Here is a 17934-nt window from a genome sequence, read left to right on the forward strand (position 1 = left end):
TGGCAGTTTTGCGTGAATATTTTCCAATCCTTAAAGTAAGCTGTCAGGCTGCTTCTGTAAGTACAGGTCCCGGACCGTGTAACATCACAGTCCCTGGGAGGCTTCACTGTTGGGACAGGAAGGATGACATCTGGGGACAACATAGGATACAGAGCCACATAACTGTGTACACTGAGCAGCGTCCACAGTGCCTGGGTGAATGAATGAACGAGAGCTGGGAGAAGCGTGTCCACCCTTTGCTCTGTCTTCTACAGAAATGCCTTGACCCAGCCTGAGCCCAGTTCCTGCGAGCACACTGTCACTCAGACTGGCCTCCCCATTTCTGCCAAAGGCGTCTTCTCATCTACAGCCCTCTGCTGTCTCAGATGCACCAACCCACACACCCCTGGCTCAGCTGCTCCTGCCCCAAGGCCTGAAATATCATCACTGCTCCCACCGCCCCACTCCAACACTCTCCCACCGCTAACCCGCTTCACGGCAGTAGCACCAGAAGTCCCCAGACTCCAGGCCGTTTTCCATTCCCAGGAGGCTCTGTACACCCCTTAGTCTGATCCCTTCCCAACTCCTAATTCAGTCCACTGTGCCCTCTGGAGCCCTCAAAGGGTGTTCAGCAAAATCCCCTTTATCCTTGGTACCTGACTTTACCCCTCACCTTCTTGCTCTAAGTTAGGTGTCAGCAAACTTTTTCTATAAAGGGCGTGTAAAAGTTATTTGCATGTGGAATCTAAAATATGACACAAGTGACCATATCTAAGAAACAGAAACACACAGACATAGAGAGCAGACCTGTGGTTGCCAAAGGAGCAGGGGTGGGGAAGGAAGGACTGAGAGTTTGGGATTAGGAGATGCAAACTATTATATATAGGATGGATAAACGACAAGGTCCTACTGTATAGCACAGGGAACTATATTCAATATCCTGTGATAAACCATAATGGAAAAGAATATGAAATATATATATATAACTGAATCACTTTGCTGTACAGCAAAAATTAACTCATTGTAAATCAACTGTACTTCAATAAAATTTTTTTTAAAATATTTGTGTTAGTTTCCTATTGCTACTGTAACAAATTACCACAAACTTAGTGACTTAAAACAACACAAGGGAATTACCTGGTTGTCCAGTGGTTAGGACTCGGTGCTTTCACTGCCATGGGCCAGGGTTCAATCCCTGGTCAGGGAACTAAGATACCAAAAGCTGCGCAGTGCAGCCAATTAAAAAAAAAATTATTCTCTGGAGGTCAGAAGTCCAAATGGGTTGTATTTGTCTGAAATCAAGGTGTCAGCAGGGCTGCACTCCTTCTGAAGGCTCTAGGGGAGAATCCCTTTCCTCACCTTTTCCAGCTTCTAGAGCCTGCCCACATTTCTTGGCTTCCTTCATCTTCAGAGTGCATCACTCCAACTTCTTCGGTCATCACATCTCCTTCTCTGACTCTGACCCCCCCACACCCTTATATGATGACCTTGGGCCCAAGCAGATAATCCAGAATAATTTCCCCAACTCAAGATCCTTAACTCAATTATATCTTCAAAGCCCCTTTTGCCATGTAAGGTAACTTATTCACAGGTTCCAGAGATTAGGACATGAACATCTTGGGGAGGTCATTTTTCTGTCTACCATACCATTCTCAGTTCATGAGCCATACAAAACCTGGCAGAGGTTGCAATATGCTCCATCTATTCCACTCCTAGGTACACATCCAAAAGAATGAAAACAAGGACTCAAACAGATGATCATATACCAGTATTCACATCAGCGTGATTCACAATAGCCAAGGGTGAAAACAACCCAGGGTCCATCAATGGATAAATGGATAAACAAAATGTGGTCTATTCAAACAAGGAAATATTATTCAGATCTGAATATGTCTATTCAAACAAGGTGGTGGTGGTGGTTAACACTGGACCGCCAGGGAATTCCTTGGTGGTGCAGTGGTTAAGATTCCGTGCTCCCAATGCAGGGGTCCCGGGTTCCTTCCCTGGTCAGGGAATTAGATCCCACATGCATGCCGCAACTAAGATTTCCCTGCCGCAACTAAGGAGCCTGCCACAACTAAGACCCGGCACAACCAAATAAATAAATAAATAATAAGTATTTTTTTAAAAAAGGAATGAGGTTCTGATATATACTATAGCATGGCTGAACCTTGAAAACACAATGCTAAGTGAAAAAAGCCAGATACAAAAAGTCACATGTTGTATGATTCCACTTATGTGAAATATCTAATAGGCAAATTCATTGAGACAGAAAGTAGATTAGAGGTTACCAAGGGCTGGGGGGAGGGGAGATGGAGCTTTATTGCTTAATGGGTATGGAGTTTCTGTTTCGGGTGATGGAAACTTTTGGAAATAGTGGTGATGGTTGCACAACACTGTGAATGTAATTAATGCAACTGAATTGTGCACTTTAAAATGGCAAATTTTATATGTTTTTGACCACAATAAAAAAAAGTTTTTAAAAAATGGTCAGTGGGGGACTTTCCTGGTAGTCCAGTGGCTAAGACTCTGCACTCCCAATGCAGGGGGCCCAGGTTTGATCCCTGGTCAGGGAATTAGATCCCACATGCCACAACTAAGAGCTCCCATGCCGCAACTAAAAGATCTCACATGCCACAACTAAAAAGATCCCGCGTGCCGCAACTAAGACCCAGTGCAGCCAAATAAATAAATAAATTTTCCTTTTCTTTTAAGTATAAAAAAAATGGTCAGTGGGCTGGATTTGAGCCGTGGGCTGTAGTTTGCCTGACCCCATTGATCCGCGGTGTGCTGCAAGCCCCTTATCTTCTCACTTTGCTCCTTTGCCAGCTTAGATTTCACAGCCCACCAACATAATCATCTTGCATGCATGCTCCCTTGTGAGTCTAACCCCCACCTGCCTTGCCCCAGCCCTGCCCCCTGGAGCTGAACAGCGCTGGGAAAAGGAAATCCCACCATCTCACTTTTAAATGCCAGAACAAGATCCTCATTTGTGCAGCTGGCAATTCCTTCATGTTGCCCTGGTCCATCCTCCCTCTCTCCCAAAGGCTCCCGTCACCGCCTCTGCCTCCCTCCTTGTACCGGAAATCTGCCTCCTAACCTGTGTCTGGATGCGTGTCCGCACTCTGTCCGTGCACGGAGAAACCTTCCATGTGAATTCTTCAAAGATGTCTCTCCAGCGGCTGTCCCCCCACCCACCCAGCCCCCGCATCCTTACCTCGTGCCCTGTACTGGGTCGTTCCCACACCGAGAACAAGCTGTCTTTATTCCCATTTAAAACCAATAACAAAAGGGAATTCCCTGGCGGTCCAGTGTTTGAGACGACACGCTTTCACTGACGAGGGCGCAGGTTCGATCCTGGTCTGGGAACTAAGATCCCGCAAGCCCCTCCGCACGGCCAAAAAAAAAAAAGCACAATCATACATCCCCTTCCAGCTACCACTCTTATGCTGCTCTCCTTGACTGCAAAATTCCCTGTCCCAGAAGTGGGTACTTACGCTCACTCTCCCATCCTGCTCACTCCATCCGGAGCCAGGACTTCATGAAAATTGCTCTCAGTGGTGACTCCAAGGAGCCCTGTTTTCTGTCTTCACTGTATCCGATCGTTTTTTTTTTTTAGTTCCCCAAGCAGGGATTAAACCCAGGCCCCTAGCAGTGGAAGCTCGGAATCCTAACCACTGGACCACCACGGAGTTTCCTACCTGAACTTCTTAAAGTTCTTTTCTACTTGGCATCCGAGATATCCCAGGGCCACAGTCCTCAGACCTCTGTCTCTGTCTACACACACTCCCTGCTCTTCGGACAACAGACTTCCAGAAAGGACTTGAGGCCATGCAGTGTGATTCAGAATCTAGGTTCTGCCCGAACCCCAGCTCCAGGTGTTAACAGGGTGACTGCGGGCGAGTTCCTTGACCTGACTCAGCTTCCCGGTCTGTAAAACAGAGACCGTATAGCACATAGCTTGCAGGCTGTCACGAGAAGTCGCTGACATGCCTGGCATGTCGTAGCATTAATAAGTGTTATTTCCTATTATCACTGGTACTGAGTTGCCACGGGCGGCAGTGGCCAGAGACATCTGAGTGGGCCCAGAGAGAATGACAGGGTTTGGTGATGTGCAGGAGAGGGACACAGGAGAAGCCAAGCTTTCCCCCTTCCCTGCTCAAACTTGTCACAGTGATGGGACTTCCCTGGCAGCCCAGTGGTTAAGAATCCACCTTCCAGTGCAGGGGGCATGGGTTTGATCCCTGGTCAGGGAACTAAGATTTCATATGCTGTGTGGCGCAGCCAAAAAATTTTTTTAAAAAGGCAAAAAACCCCAAAACTTGTCACAGTGAAAGGAAGCAGGCGTGTTGTAAGGTTCTTTTCTGTTGAATGTGGGGCTCCTCTCCTTTACAGTAAAGACACTCCCAGGTAGGATCTGATGGTGTGAAAATCAGCCTGCAGACAGTTTGCCCTTTAAAAGGGGAGTCTCTGTGAAGACTGTCATCAAATAACTGCCCGTAGATGATCGGTGTTAGAAATGCAGATTATCATGTACTGAGTTGGCAGAGAGCTGGCCCACCTGCAGCAGGACTCTGGGGCTGGAGACCCTGATCAGACACTGCTTTGGAAAGCGGGTGTGGAGAAGGGGCTGGCTCGGCCTGGGGGAAAGAGCCGGGGACAGCAGTGTGGCCTGGGACACCTGAAAACCCAGCTTTCCTTCCTCTATGTTGTCAAACCCAAGCCCAATCAGCCCCCCTCCCCAAAATTCCCCATTGCTCCCCTTCCCCCAACCCCACCCCCAAATTCCAGGTGGGAGGAGTGAATGAGAGTCAGCAGTAGGCTTTATTGATGACTGGTCTATCAAAAAACCATGGTCTATCCATCCAATGGAGTATTACTTAGGATAAAAACAGATGAAGTACTAATACGTGGCACAACGTGGATGAACCTTGACAACATGATGCTCAGTGAAAGAAGCCAAACACAAAAGGCTACATATTGTATGATTCCGTTTCTATAAAACGTCCAGAATAGGCAAATCCACAGAGGTAGAAAGTAGATTAGTGGTTGCCAAGGAATGAGGGGTAGTCAGAGGGAAATGGGGAGTGGGTGCTAGTGGGTATGGGGTTTCTTTCGGGGGGTGATAAAAATGTTCTCAAATTGATTGTGGTGACGGTTACAAAATTGATTGTACAAAAAAAACCCCACTTAATTTTACACTTTAGATGGGTGAATTATATGGTATGTGAATTATATCTAATAAAGCTGTTATGTTGGGGGTTTTTGTTTGTTTTTGTTTTTGGCTGCGCTGGGTCTTCGTTGCTGCGCGCTGGCTTTCTCTAGTTGCAGCGAGCAGGGGCTACTCTTCGTTGCGGTGCGGGGGCTTCTCATTGTGTTGGCTTCTCTTGTTGTGGAGCACTGGCTCTAGGCTTGCAGGGCTTCAGTAGTTGTGGCTCGTGGGCTCTAGAGCACAGGCTCGGTAGTTGTGGTGCCTGGGCTTAGTTGCTCCGTGGCATGTGATATCTTTCCAGACCAGGGCTGGGACCCGTGTCCCCTGCATTGGCAGGCGGATTCTTAACCACTGTGCCACCAGGGAAGCCCAAATAAAGCTGTTAGGTTAAAAACAGCTTTATTGACCCTAAAGATGTCCAGAAGTCCCGGGAGCCCCAGAAATCACAGGGATCCCCTACAGCAGAGGGTTCCAGAGCTTCTTTCTTCAGCCAAAGTGGGATCTGGCTGCCCTGATGGTGCGATCGGCACTGCCCTTCTCAGAACACACCTGCCTTCCTCTGAGGCTGGTTGGAGGTTCAGGTGAGAGATGGGAACCCTGAGAATGTGGATTTAAACTGCAGCCAGGAAGACTGTCAGCACAGAGGCCGAGGCAGGTTTCCACTCTACATAGCACCCGTTGGGAGGGGGGGTGCATTTTTCTCAGTTTTAAACTTTTATCCTACATGTGTGTCAAGAATACTGTTCTTCTCCTTGGACAGATGATGTATTCATTTCCTGCTTCTGTGTAACAAATTTCCATAAATTTATTGGCTTGAAACAGCACAGTTTATCATCGCCAGGTGTGGCACGGCTGGGCTCTCGGCTCAGAGTCCTGCCGGGTGAAATCGAGGTGTCAGCGGGGCTGCAATCTCATCAGGGGCTAGGATGCCCTTCCAAAGTCACTGTTTGTTGGCAGGATTCAGTTCCTTGCAGCTGTAGGACTGACGTCCCGTTGTCTTGTGGACTGTCAGCTCCTGAAGACCATCCTCAGGACCTTGTCCCGTGGCCCCACCATCTGAGGAAGAGAGAGAGTCCCACATGTTGATTCCCTCTCTCGCTTTGAATCTCTCTAATTTCCTCTTCCACAAGCAGCTGGAGAAAACTCTGCTTTTAAAGGTCTTGTGTGCTTAGGTCAGGCCCACCTGGATAATCTACCTCAAGGGCAACTGTGCCATATAACACACCCTAATCACGGGAGTGATGCCATAGTCACAGGTTCCGCCCACACTCAAGGGGGAGGAGTATACGAGGGCAAAGGTCATTGGGGGTCATTGGAGAATTCTGCTACTATTGAGGGGGGACCATGAAGGAGAAGCACAGAAAGTTAAGGAACGTCCCTCAGGATGTACAGAGAATTGGAGATGGAGCCTGAAGAAGAACCTAGGGCCCCAACCCTAATTTGAGGCTTTATCCTCTACACAAATATGCCAGGAGTGGTGGATAGAAGGACCAGATGGCCTTTAGGGCCCCCGTTGACCTCTAAGGCTCCAGCATAATCTGGTGCATATGGGGAACCCCAGCCTGCTTGAGGGGGGGGCAGGGTGGTGGGGGGTTGTGGATACCAGCCATTGGAGCAGGGATGAGGCCCCATGGAAGCAAAAAGCCCCCGCCTGGGAGAGGATCCTGAATGCTCCCAGGAAGGCAGAATGGGGGTCAGACGCTTCTGCAGTGGATTGGAGCAAACCCCAATATCCCCCAATGCCCTGGTCCCCTTTCTTACCCTAGTCACAGGGAGACTCCTGGGCCGACAAGGCTGGGGTCCCCCAACCACTAGGGGGAGCCTGGCACACACGATGCTTTTGTGCAAGCTGAGCCTGAGCACATTGGGGGAACCCAAGGCAGGTACTGGGGTGGAAGGACTGACAGCCCAGCTCCCCACACCCCCAAGGCCCTGCAGATTCTGGGGCACCAGGCTTGTCAAGGTGCCCAAAGGCCCTGACCTCTGGATGCCCGCTTCCTTCTAACAGCCCGATCTGGTTCACTTTGCTCATAAGGGAGTTCTTGGAAAGGGGACTGGAGTCCACCTGTGGCGTGTCTCCTGTTTCCCCCTTTAGTCCTGACGCCATGTTTCCAGACCTGACACTGCAGCCCATGACGGGGGAGCTCCTGCCTTCTCCTCTCCTCTTCCTCCACCAGCTCGCCCTGTCTTGGGTCCCCCCAGGGAAATGCCCCTCTGATTTTCAACACATGGACAAGGAGGAACCAGGCCATCTGCTTCGATTGGGTGCATCCCACTGAGTTGTATAAAAACTCAGTGAGGGAATTCCCCAGCAGTCCAGTGGTTAGGACTCGGCACTCCCACTGCCGTGGCCGGGTTCAATCCCTGGTCGGAGAACTAAGATTCCGCAAGCCACTGGGTGTGGCAAAAAAACTAAAAGCAAAAAAACCAAAAACCAAAACAACTCAGCGAATGGCCACCCTGGCTGGACTTTCAGTTTTAGACAGAAATGGCTGAGTGACCACTTCCTCAGTTGATTGTAAGCTGACAAGGTGGTTATAACAATCCCACCAGGCAGCCCAGTAGCCTGGGGCACAGCATAGCAGTAAAGGGGGACCTAATGACGCCCAGCCTGGGCCCTTTAACCAGGGGTGCAGGGGAAGGGGAGGACAGAGCCTCTGGTCAACATAAAAAGAGAGTAAGTCAGCCAAGGCACCAAGGGGGTGTGGCTGGATAGGACGAAGGGTCAGCAGAGGCGCCACGAGAAACCGGGAGGGAGCATTTGGGGTTCAGGAGAAAGGCAGGAAGGAGAGGAATCGGGATGAGGACAGCTGGGGAGCTGCCGAGCTCGAGAGGTTGTCCAGTGTGCCTCTGGGCAGCGGGCTCTCCTCCCACTGGAGGAGTGGACAGGGGCGGGGAGACAAGGCGGGACGTCCAGTCCCATTTGAGGACGGAAAAGTGTGGGCTGGGACCAGCCAGGCCAGGGGAGGGACACAGGCCTTCTCTGATGAGAAAGCAGACCTGGGTGGGCTGTGAGGGGGGAGGCTGCCAGGAAATGGGAGTAGCTCTCCCTGAGGAGGGGAGCTCAGAACCCTAGCATGTCAGGAGGCATGTGTGTGTGGGCACGAGAGGTCTGGGCCACTGTGTGCCAGATGCTGCTCCGGCGGCTTTACCTGCATTCCCCGTTTTATCCTCACTACAGGCCCCTAAATCCTGTTACACCCTGGGGACTTATCAAGGTCACCTGACCAGTCTGTGCCAGCACCTGGCTCCTTCAACAGCCTGTGCTGCTGCCCCTAGAATAGCCTCCAGGCTGAGAGCTCCCCTGGTTCTGGTGGCCAGGCCCTGCCCAGGTATGGCCAGGTGCAAGAGGGGAGCTGCTGGATGTGGAGGGAGAAAACCCTGTCTGCTGAAATGACAAGGTCAAGTTCACGGTGATATGGAACCCATGTTCTGTGGTTGACTGTCAGTGCCCAGACAGCCAAGGGAAGGAGCAACTCCTAGGGGTCAGGGAAGGCTTTGGATTCAAGTTTGGGCGGACAGGGAGGAAGGAGGTGAGAGAAGCTCTCCAGAGGGCAACCTGACTGGTGCAAAGGACAGTTTCAAGACGGCTTTCTCCTCCCTCAACACCTCTGGACCTTGCACCCATTTGCGGCTGTGCTGCTCCCGCCAGCACACTGGGGGTTAACATCTGTCTGGTGTAGTGACCACAGCAGCAGTGGCAGCAGGCTGTGATGCCAGTAACTCAGAAGCTGAAATGTGAGAAGCAGGAGGAGAGAGGCAGGGCTGGGAAAAGCTGAGCCACCGCGGCAGCAGCAAGGAGAGAGGGTTTCCCTGGCAGGAGCCTGCAGCTCGGTTCCAGCGGCCAGAGGAGGCCCTCCCATCCTCGGCCCACGTCCCCTCCACATCACTGCCCCTCCTGCCTCAGGCCATGGGGCTGTGGCACCCACTCAAGGTGGTCCATGATCATGGTCAGCGTCTGAGCCCTTGGGCCATGGAGCAGCAAGTCGGGGCTGCAGATCTGGGGAAGGGACAGAGGGTGTGCCCAGGCGACCAGCAGAGAATGTATGTGTGGGGCCCTGCCCAGCACTGCCGGAAGCACTGGGTGGGGAAACAGGCAGAGGGCAGAGTGGGGAGGAGGATGGGAGGTCCCTCGGGGCCGGTCCTCAGAGGTCTGGCCTTGACTTCCCCCTCCTCTGGGCAGAACTGAGTCATGGGAGCCTCCCAGTGCTCCAAAGGCAGGGAGACACACAAATCTCCCCGCCCCCTCCCTGGGCCCGCTGCCAGCCTGCCTCTACCGTGAGGACCGACCTCAACTTCCCAAGTGTGTGCGAGGTGCTGGGCACCGCGGGAGCCCCTCATCTCCCTGCCCTTAGTCAGTCCCACACCCGCCGTATCAGAGTTTTGGCGGGTGTGTGTGTGTGACCCGCCCCCCCCAACACAGATGAGCAAACAGAAGCTCAGAGAAGTTCAGAAATTTGCCCAAAGCCACACAGCCAGAGTGAACCTGGGCTTGTCTGACAGCAATTACCCACCATGCCATGCTCCCAGGAAGGCAAAAGGAACAAAGTCTACCGGCAGGTGACCCAGGGCTGTGCGCCAAATCCAAGAAGGCAAGAGATGAAAGGCAGCCCAGGAACCTCAGGAAAGAGGCTGCAGATGAACAAAAGGGGCAGTAATGTTTGGGGCTTGGTACCCCGTGAGGTGGTAAGAACGGCATCCAGAGGAAGCAGGGGAAAGGCCTGGTCCTGCCTGGATCTGTAGATGATCATTCTATGGTGGTAGAGATCTCCTGTAACCGCTTAAGATGCAGCCCTTGGAGCCACAGGATCACTGAGCCGGTGACCACTCACCTTGACAGATCATAGAGCACTTCCGGGGCTTGAGGTTTGCATGGCCCTTGTTTGAAGAGTTAGCAACATTTACTGTGGGAGGGACTTCCCTGGTGGTCCAGTGGCTGGGGCTCCGCACTCCAGGGTCGATCCCTGGTTGGGGAACTGGATCCCACATGCCGCAACCAAGAGCCCGCATGCCACAACTAAGCCCTCATGCTGCAACTCAAGTTCCCACATGCCACAAGGAAGATTCAAGATCCCGCGAGCCGAAACTAAGAGCAGTGGGCAAGGCTCTGCTAAAAATGTACAGAAGCACCGTAGTAGGCCCCACTGGGGCCTGTTGGCCAGGAGGCAGGAAGGTCCCAGCTCCACAGCTTCCAGCTGTGACCTTGTGTGACCTTGACTCACTTCTCTGAGCCTTGCTTTCCTCACCTGCAGAAGGGGGATCATGCCAGCACCAACAGAGAGGGCTGCTGTGAGGATTAAATGGGTCATTTGTCAAAAAGCACTTAGATTGAAAAACTTCACCTTCACAAAAACTTGTACATGCATGTTCATAGCAGCATTATTCACAAAAAGTAGAAAAAACCCGAATGTCCTTTGATGGATGGATGGATAAACAAATGCTGATCCATCCATACAGTGGAATATTATTCACCCATAAAAAGGAATGAAGCACTGACACAGGCTACAACATGGATGAACCTTGAAAACACGATGCTCGATGAAAGAAGCCAGACACAAAGGACCACATATTGTGGGACTCTATTTATTGGGGTGGCCAAAAAGTTCGTTTGGTTAATGAATACGCTGTTCAATAAAGTTCTTAGTGGAAATGAAAAATGTCTTTTATTTCTACTTAAAACCAAATGAACTTTTTAGCCAACCCAATATATGAAATGTTCCGAACAGGCAAATCTGTAGGGTCAGAAAGCAGACGGGTGATTGCCAGTGACTGTGGTGGGGAGGGGAGGAATGGGGAGTGGTTACTAATGGGTTCAGGGTTCTTTTTTGTTTTGTTTTGTTTCTAAATCAATTTTTTCTTTTCTTTTTTTGGCCACATGGCACGGCTTTTGAGAGCTTAGTTCCCCGACCAGGGCTTGAACCCAGGCCCTTGGCAATGAACGCGCGGAGTCCCAACCACTGGATCGCCAGGAATTCCCAAAATCGATTTTATTTTTTAAAGCAGTTTTAAGTTCAGTAGTTTTTTTTTTTGTCTTTTGGCCGCACCTCTTAGTTCCTTGACCAGGGATCGATCCCACGCCGCCTGCAGCGGAAGCACGGAGTCTTAACCACTGGACCGCCAGGGAATTCCCTAAGTTCAGTAGTTTTAAGTTTTTAAGCAATACTGAGCAAAGGTTCAGAGATTTTCCATACACCCCCTGCCCCCACTATCAAATCCCCCATGTAAACGGTACATTTCTTACAATTGATGAACATCCTGGGGTTCCTTTTGGGGGATGATGAAAATGTTCTGGAATTAGATGGTGGAGATGGATGCACAACTCTGTGAATATACTAAAACCCACTGAATTGTATTACTTTAAAGGGGTGAATTTTACGGGATGTGAATTCTACCTCAATTTTTAAAAAGCACTTAGTAAGAGCTCAGAAAACGTAGTTCTCGTTACTGTTACTATGTCCTTCAACTTCAGAGAGTCATTTAATGGAAGAGACCAGATGAACACATCAAAAAATGTTTGACACCCAGAAGAGAGCCGGGCAGCCTGGTCCCAGCCCGGGACAACTGTCGTAGAGTCATGATCAGGGCGTGCAGGTCGTGAACGAGTGACCGATGCAGGAGCCCCCAGTCGCCACGCTGGCTGATGTGGAGATAAGCTCCGCACAGAGGTACCGACACCACCACGTCCAGAGGAGAATAACCGTGAGTGCGGGAGTCTTGTCAGGAATCAAAGGAGGTGGCATTTGGGCTATGAGTCAGAGGACGTGGGTGGTTTGGTGGGGATGAGCAGGCACCCACAGATGTGTGGCATCCCAGAGGGATGCTGGCAGGCAGGGCTGGCAGGAGTGGAGGGTGCTGAGCCCTGGGGGAAGGCGGGGGACACTCCTTGGAGCACTCCCTGTGCCCCGAGCAGATTCTGGGAGGAGCTTTACTTCAGTTCACAAATGGTTGCAGAAAGCTTACAGGAGGCTGGCCCTCCACCCTCCCAGAACCTCTAGGTTCCCAGGAGGTGTCCAGGAGGTTTGGATCACTCTGGGCACCGAGTTTCCTCTTCTGAGCCACCCCCCAGGTTCCAGGGTTCCAAGAGAGAGAATATAGGAGATGGACGAGCCTGGGTCAGGCCCTTCACCACCTAACCACCCCCCACACACACACACCCATGTCAAACGACCAGGTTTACGCTGTGGCACGGGAGGGAAAGAGGCAGCCACTCCCAGGAGTAGAGCCTGGGGCCCTCCTCCAGCCCCAGGTGGAGCTGAGGGCATACGGAGGCAACTCCCAGAGGCAGGCCTGAGCCTGCAGGCTCACAGGTGAGGCCCACCCGCTGCTCCCTCTACCCCTTTCCTGTCCCTCCTGCCTCCATCCTCTGTCCCAAGTAGTCCTTGGAGGAGAGAAAGGAGCATGAACACACGCGCGCGCACACACACACACACAGACACACACACACACACACACACCATCCTTTCAGCCCACAGGGCAGATCACACAGCACCTAGATACAGGGAAGAGAAAGGGACCTAGGCTAGTTAGCATAGAACCTTCTCCAGGCCAGGCAGGTGCCAAGGGATTTGCAAGCATTGTCTCAGTCAATCCCAAAAAGAATCCTATGAGATTTCATAGATGAAGAAAATGAGCTTCTGAGAGCTTAAGGAATTTAGCCAGTGGGACACTCCAGTAGGTAAGAGCCATAAAGCCAAGCACAGTGCCTGGCACAAGCCCCAGGAGGCAGTTCTGTGGGAGCAGCTCAGCAGAGTACTGTTTCTGCCCACACCCTGGCACTGGCTCTTTTGGGGGACCCCTCCCACTCCCACTTTCTCCGTGTGGCTCTTGGGCATCGGCCCTGCACTGCAGCGAGCTCCTGACCCAGACGTGTCTCATCAGTGTCCAGGATGAGCTGGGCCCCAACTGGGCCAACAAGAGGCAAGCCTAGGGTCTCACTGGCACCCCAGGGAGAGGCACGCTAGGAGTTCGCAGGCCTTGGGGAGCGAAGGCCCAAGAGTAAACCCACACAGAGGACACTGGGCCAGGAGATGCAAGCCAGTGTCGCAGGGCCATTGCTGAGCACTGGACCAGCTAGGCCCTCGGCCTTTGCAGTTATATGAGCTCTCTGAAGGAAGGTCTGACTGCAGAGCTCACACTGTTTCCCTGCCCCACGCTGTCCCCTTCGGGGCCCTGGTAGCTTAGGAGCTGGGATAAGGCTGGGGATGGGGCCTCACCTCTCTCCCAGAATCCTGGGGTGGGGGGGTGGGGAGTGTGGGACCCTCTCAGCCTCCTCCTCCCTGGCTCAGTTTGACCTTCAAAGTTGACATCTGCTTCCAAGACTCCGTCTCTCCTCCTGGAATTTAGCCTCCAGATGTCGGATCCGAGGCGGCAGCGGTGGCTGCCTGGCTCCCCCCAGAGTGAATCAGCCACATTCCAAAGGTGCAAACACAGACACCGCGCCCTCGGCAGCCTGGGGCTGCAGACTTCCTCCCCAGGCCCGCCCCCGGCCCCAGCTCCCGCTCCGCTCTCCTCCCCAATCGCCTCTTCCCAGCCAGACCAGGCTTTGGGCTTCCTTTCCAGGGACATTCTGGAAAAAGAATGCCACTGGGGCCGGGAGACATCCTGATCCGCCCTGCTGGCTCTGTCCCCTGCAGCGAGCACGAGCACGGACCCCAGCCTGGGCGCCCCCAGCTGTTATCAGTATATGTGGCTCATTCACATAGCAGGAATTTACTGAGCACCTACTATGCGGCAAGCAAGATAGAGACAAGTCCCTGACCTCACGGAACTCAGCCCAGCAAGAGAGTCAGACAGAATCAGGTCCACAGACAGAAAATAATTCCAAGTGCGGGCACAGCTCTAAAGGAAAGAAAGAAGGGACTGAGACAGATGACAAAGGACAAAGGGAGGGTTGTGGGGGCCTCTCTCAGGAGTCACATGGAAGCTGAGGCCTAAAGGATGAACGGAAACCTTATCTACAGGGTCACTTCTCGGCGATCTTGTCGTGGGAACCACAGCATAGCAACCCCAAATAATGTCCCCCGACTGCTCAGCAAGTTTTTGAGTCCTTGTGCTCGCGCCTTCTGTCAGCATTAATGTAGGGGTGTCTGGCTAATATTTTTTTTAATAAAAGTTTTATTGAGATATAATTCACATAGTATACAATTTACCATTTTAATGTATACAATTCAATGGTTTTCAGTATTTCAATGTAGTGCAACCCTCACCACAATCAATTTTAGAATATTTTTACTACCCTCAAAGAAACCCTGCACTGCTTACCAGTTACATCCACACCCCTCTGCCCCCAGCCCCTGGCAAGCACACATCTACTTTCTGTCTATGGACTGGCCTATTCTGAACATTTCCTAGAAATGGAACCATACAATATGTGGCCTTTTGTGTCTGGCTTCTTTCACTGAGTATCACATTTGCGAAGTTCATCCACATGGTAGCCTGTGTCAGTACTTCATTCCTTTTCATGCCTGAGTAATATTCCATTGTGTGGACAGACCACAATTTGTTTATCCATTCATCCGTTGATGGACCTTTGGGTTGTTTCCACCTTTTGGCTGTTGTGAATAATGCTGCTGTGAACATCCACATACGAGTTTTTGCATGGACATGTGTTTTCATTTCTCTGGGGTGCACACCTGGGAGTGGAATCACCAGGTCAAATGGTGACTATGCTGAAGAACTGCCAGTGCCTGCACCACCTGACATGCCTACCGGCAGTGGGAGAGGGTTCCAATTCCTCCCTCTTCTCAACACTTGCTATTGCCCCTCCTTTTTTGTCACTGCCATCTGCTGGGTTGAAGTGGTATCTCATGGGGTACCCAACTGCAACTCCATTCCTTTCATGCCTGCACTGCCCCCACCCCCTGGAGATTCCAAGGCTTACAAGCCCTACAGCAGGTCCTGCTATGATCCACTTCCTCCTTCACAAGGGTCAAACCCAAATCCAGTCCAATGCCTGCAGGCCTTTAGGTACAAGGAGCAGTGGGGAGGCGAGATGCGGGGTGGGGTGTCCTTGTCTGTGACCCCAGGGCAGAGCGAGGAAGAGGGGCCTTGGGCAATTTCCTACAGGAGCTCCTATGCATCTCAGCCTATCTGCGCCTTCACAGACAGGGCAGGGCTTCTTCTGTTCCTTCATTGCCCTAGATAGTAGGCACACATTCATTCACTCATTCAGCATAAATAATTGCCAAGGGCTTCCCTGGTGGCACAGTTGTTAAGAATCTGCCTGCCAATGCAGGGAACACGGGTTCAAGCCCTGGTCCGGGAAGATCCCACATGCCGAGGAGCAACTAAGCCCTGCGCGCCACAAATACTGAGCCTGTGCTCTAGAGCCCGCAAGCCACAACTACTGAAGCCCACACGCCTAGAGCCTGTGCTCTGCAACAAGAGAAGCCACCCCAATGAGAAGCCTGCGCGCACCCCAACGAAGAGCAGCCCCCGCTCGCCACAACTAGAGAAAAGCCTGCGCATAGCAACGAAGACCCAACGCAGCAAAAAAAAAAAGAACTTAAAAAAAAAATTTGCTGAATGAGTGAATGAATGAACAGAAGATGAAGAAAGAGAACCCAAAGAGGGGATTAGCGGTTAGAAGCTCAGGCTCTTGGGTGAACTGGTTTGCACTTGAATCCCACTTCTGCTACTTTGTAGCTGTGTGCCCTTGGGCCAATCACTTGGCTTCTCTGAGCCTCCCCTGCCTCATCTACAAAATGGGCATGACAGTGACTTCCTACCTGACAGCATGGTTTTGAGGATTAAACGTGGTGATAAAGATCAAGCAGTATTCCAGGCCAAGGACTTCTAGAGACGAGGTCATGAAACATAAATCCTCACAAGAACCTTGTGAGATAGGACTATTATTACCAGCTTTGACATTATAGACAGGAAACAGGAACTCTGGGGGCTCAAGGAATCTGTCCAGTTAGAATGCTGGTAATGGCAAAAACCAGGATCTGGGGAATCCCCTGGTGGACCAGTGGTTGGGGCTCCACGCTTCAACTGCTGGGGCCTGGGTTCCGTCCCTGGCCGGGGAACTAAGATCCCAAAAGCCAGGTAGCGTGGCCAAAAAACAAAAAAACAGGATCTGAACCAAGACCCCTGACTCCAGGCGGGGACACTGACCCAACGCCACGTGGCCCCTGACACAGATGGAGGGAAGCTGGGCAGCCTCCGAGCAGGTGACAGATGGGCTGGTCTTGAGGCAGACCTGCCTGTTCAACTGATGCCCCTGGGCTCAGAGTCTGGTTCTCAGAAAGTGGGCAGGCCGCTGGGGAGCTCAGAGGCCCCTAACAGCGGGTGGACGGATGGAGGGACGCCAGAGATGCTGCCAAAGCAGAAGTTGACCATGCCTGGGGGGGTTGGGGGAGAAGAAAAGGTGCAAAGAGACCTCAAGGCTGCAAGCCTGGGGCACTAGGACAGACACCAATGAGGGGAGTCAGGAAGATGAGGCGGTACTAAGAGTTTTATCAGGGAAAGCAAAAAGAAGTCAGAAGTGTCCAGAAGGGAAGCCCGGCTACTGAGAGGGGCACTCTTTCCTCTACCAGCGTGTGCGGCATAGAAGGAGCCTGGCAGAACCCACAGCGGCTGGACCACTCTAGGGTGACAGGTGTGACCAGACTCCCCTCAAGTCAAAGACCCTACATCGAAGAGCTCCAGGGGGCTAGCTGAGGGGAGATATCAAGCTATCCCCTAAAAATGTAGGCCTGGTGCACCCCGAAGGCTGGGTGTAAGTTTGGGGTGCTCTCCTGAATAGAGATAGAGGGGTTCCCCTCACTTTTGCCTCTGCAACTGAGGAAAGCATCAAGCCGAGAAGGCCCAAGGATGCAACCCTAGGGAATACCTGGTTTTAGGGGGCCACAGGCAGGGGAGGCAGTGCAGACCCCAGAGAGCTTCAGGTGAGCAGGAGCACAGGCTGTTGCGGGGAGGCGGCTGGGAGGAGGTCTCCACAGGAAGTGCTGCCGAGGGACAGCTCGGGACAGCTCTGCACTGAGCAGGTTATTGGGTGGCCTGCTCTCTGGGGAAACTTGGCTGGGGAGGGATGGAGGCAGGACTATCGCTTCGGAGTCCATCATTTATTTTCTTTTTTTTTTTTTTTGCGGTACGCGGGCCTCTCACTGGCGTGGCCTCTCCCGTTGCAGAGCACAGGCTCCAGACACGCAGGCTCAGCGGCCATGGCTCACGGGCCCAGCCGCTCCGCGGTATGTGGGATCTTCCCAGACCGGGGCACGAACCTGTGTCCCCTGCATCGGCAAGCGAACTCTCAACCACTGCGCCACCAGGGGAGCCCCCCATCATTTATTTTCAACAGGGGAGAAGCTCAGCTGATGACAGCACCCCAACGGAGAGTGGAATGCATTTAAATTCAGTCGTGGAAAGCATTTACGCACACCAGGCTCCGGATTTGCTAGAAGGGGTTTCTCACAGCTGCCTGGCTGGGAAGTCCAGGACAGTGGTTTTCCAGGTTTAGTCAGAGGCCCACATGCATCTGGAGCTTGTTAAAAATGCAGATCCCCGGGCCCCACCCTGGACTTACCGGTTCAGTAAGTCTCTCAGTTTGAGAATCCACTGGGGCTGTAAGGCTCAGAATATCACCAGCTCAGTAGGCGACAATGCAATGCACGGAGACTCACCTGAGGGGACCAGCCCTCACCTCTTTCCGGCATTCTATCCACATTTATCCACATGAGTCTCAGGACTCACATGTGCCGCCTCAGACCTCTAGACCTCCACCCAGACACTCCCACACTCTT

The sequence above is a fragment of the Stenella coeruleoalba genome, assembly GCF_951394435.1.
Source record: "Stenella coeruleoalba genome assembly, chromosome: 15".
Lineage (NCBI taxonomy): Eukaryota > Metazoa > Chordata > Mammalia > Artiodactyla > Delphinidae > Stenella > Stenella coeruleoalba.